General features: G+C 40.7%; 1 long non-coding RNA gene across 1 annotated transcript; it reads right to left on the reverse strand.

Moving 5' to 3' along the window:
• Positions 1–102: 102 nt before the first annotated feature.
• On the reverse strand, positions 103–980 carry LOC311052535. The gene is made up of 2 exons (XR_014601516.1): positions 840–980; positions 103–444 (listed from the first exon to the last, which is right to left on the reverse strand). It is a non-coding gene; the product is annotated as an uncharacterized lncRNA (long non-coding RNA).
• Between the last annotated feature and the right edge of the window lie 2,391 nt (positions 981–3,371).

Raw genomic sequence — 3,371 nt, forward strand, 5'->3', positions numbered from 1 at the left:
CTTTATGCTTTTTCAATCTCAGCTGGTAAAATCTGCTACTTTACATCTCTGTTATATATATATATATATATATATATATATATATATATATATATATATATATATATATATATATATATATATATAGTGTCTCTGTCACGTCCAAAACTCTTATTTTTATGAAAATCATTTGTCACAAGATAATACTTTTCATTGGTTCAATATTTATAAAAGCCCCCCCCCACACACACACACACACACTAACCACTTCGACTTAAAAAAAAGTGTGTCAAATAACAGATCTACAAGCTCATGTTTGCGATGTGTCGTGAACTTGTAGATCAGCTATTTGAACTACTTTAATTTACAAAAACAGAAACATTGAATGATGGATGTAAGTTTTGTACCTGACAGAGAGAAGTGTTCTCATGATGGTAAATAAACACTAGCTTTGAGTGAGGACGGCTTTTTATTTTCATACCATGTACTTCTAAATTTTTATCCCACGATTTTGTAACCCTTATTTTTCACCCGGTGCCAATTTTCTAAGTGATCCTGGGCGCTACACTCCCCTCACCAGCCTAGGGAAGCTCATGCTTCCTTCAGTGCATGAGAGCCAACTGACCTTCATGTCACCTGACAGGGGGGAGTTTCCCTGATAGGACGTAGCATGTGGAAGGAACACGTTATTCCAACCAGTTCCTTCCCCTCCATCAGGCGCCCCGGCTGACCAGGGGGAGGCAGTATATAGAGACCAGGATTACTACATGTTTTTGTGAGGGTATTAACTAAAAATCCCCGGCGGGAATTGAACCCAGGACCTTCTAGCTGTGAGGCGACAGCGCTACCGACTACGCCACCGTGCCCCCTTCATACCATGTAGGAACCTCCCATATTGGCCTTTTTGCCGATTTAATATTGTCCAACTCTTAATTTCTGATTCCGATATCAACCGATAACGATATATGCTTTTTATCACCAATACTAATGTCAGGGAACAACACATACATATCTCCTGTCCTGGAATTAACACATTATGAAGCATTTTATAATCAAATTAGTCATAATGTGTTCATTCCACGACAGAAAACCAATATTTTCCGATATTACATTTATATGTTAATATGGGCCGATAGTATACCACAGTGGTTCTCAACCAGTGGTCCGGGGACCACCAGTGGTCCTTGAGGGGGTTCCAGGGGGTCCCCAGCCAAATGAATAGTTAGAAACCAAATTGACCCTTATATGTGTGTAACTCTGAGAGTGTACAAATGGAACCAAATGGACCCGTTAGGGTCCATTTGGTTCCATTTGTACACTCTCTGAGTTTAAATGAACACTAATGATGATGATACAGTGTAGACTGGGGCCCCCATGGAATCAAAATGGTTGAGTCCCCTGGCATATCTTTTCAAATGGGGGGTCCGTGGGCTAATATGTGTCAATTTGGGGGTCCTTGACGCGAAAAAGGTTGAAAACCACTGGTATACCATATGGGACATCTCTAATCTCTGTCCACATCTCTGTGGGGCAGAAAGCAGCTAACTCCACCCCCCCTTTGGTGGACCTATAGCTGGTTTAGCAGAAGGTTTGAGGATCCAACACACACACAGACAGACAGATGTAAGGGTGTTCAATAGCACTGATTTATGGAAAAGAAATGCAAAAGCTTCAAAATGGAGTTTGAAGCTGGTTTCTGCCCGACAGCAACGACATGTAGAATGCATTCTACATGTTATGTATTCTACATCAGTGGTTCTCAAACTTTTTCATGTCAAGGACCCCCAAATTGACACTTATTAGCCCGCGGACGCCCATTTGAAAAGCTATGCCAGGGACCCCCATGAGAGAAGATTTTTACGGCTCTAGCAGTGATTCTCAACCATTTTAATTTCAAGGACCCCCAGTTTGACGTGCATTAGGGCTACGGACCCCCATTTAATGGCATTTCTATCTCTGGGACCCCAATTCATATTGTAAAATCAATGTTAATGTAACTCTGAGAGTGTACAAATGGAACCAAATGGACCCTTATGGTTCTGTAACTCTGATTTGGTTCCTATCCATCATTTAGCTGGGGACCCCCTGGAACCCCCTCAAGTACCCCTGGGGGTCCCCGGACCCCACTTTGAGAACCAATGTTCTACATGTTATGCATACTATTTAGAATGCATACTATAGTATGCATACTACATTCATTGTATGTGAAATGTCCCTTTAATTCCCCGCAGCTGTTTGTCTGTCAGTCAGGATTGGACCGGTATGTTTACATGTTACCATGACAACCACATAATTATCAAATCACGGTTTATTCAAACAGAGCATCTGTTCCAGGCTGTGCCAACGCAATAATAATGCTACGAGAAAACACAGAACATAAACAGTTTCTTATGAAGTAAGTGTGAATATTTATCATTTATAAACATAATGTCCATAAAGTGTTCAGCTGTTTCACAATCACACATACATATATATATTATTTATGTTTATGAAAACAGGTAAACATCCCTGTCAGGCCCTGTCACAGGGATATCAGGCCCTGTCACATATGCCTTATTCCAGTGGTTTTCAACCTTTTTTATGCCAAGGACCCCTAAATTGATATACATTTGGCCGCGGACCCCCATTTGAAAATGTTTTGTGCCAGGCACCGCCAGAAGCAAAGATATCAGTTAATTTTCGCTTTGAAAAAATATAAATATTCAAAGATATGCACACTTTTTCCAAGGTTTTTCAAAAATAGTAGATCTACAAGCTCATAGCGCTATGAGCTTGTAGATCTGCTATTTTTGAATAGCCAAAGCTAAGTGGTTAAAATGATTGTGACGCTATGTTAACTAATTTCTCTGGGGACCCCCTGGTACTCCCTCAAGGACCACTGGTTGAAAACCACTGCCTTATTGGGATGCTATCAATGCACTGAATGGGTCATTATCACGTTTTATCCGACCATTGAATGGTCTAAGTCAGTGGTTCTCAAACTTTTTCATGTCAAGGACCCTCATATTAATAATATATGCATTTGCCCACGGACCCCCATCTGAAAACATGTTGTGCCAGGGACCCCCAGAAGAGATGATTTATGTTAAGAAATGCAACATTATTCAAACTTTTCCAAACATTTTCAAGGTTTTTTGAAAACATTTAAAAAATATCAGATCTACAAGCTCACCGCGCGCCACGAAGTGACGCGCTGTGAGCTTGTAGATCTGATATTTCTGAAAAGCCAAAGTATAAAATGTGTATCTTTGTGACTCCACACACAGGTGTAGATGGTTTATATTAGTGTTGATGACTGATCAATTCACTCTGCAGATTGAACATCCGGTCAGAAAACGGAAACGGAAATGGTGCGTCCTGAACGTTTTCAACACACCGGATCCAGTAGGCGG

The sequence above is a fragment of the Gymnoscopelus microlampas genome (assembly GCF_963454915.1).
Source record: "Gymnoscopelus microlampas genome assembly, chromosome: 9".
In the NCBI taxonomy this organism is placed as follows: domain Eukaryota; kingdom Metazoa; phylum Chordata; class Actinopteri; order Myctophiformes; family Myctophidae; genus Gymnoscopelus; species Gymnoscopelus microlampas.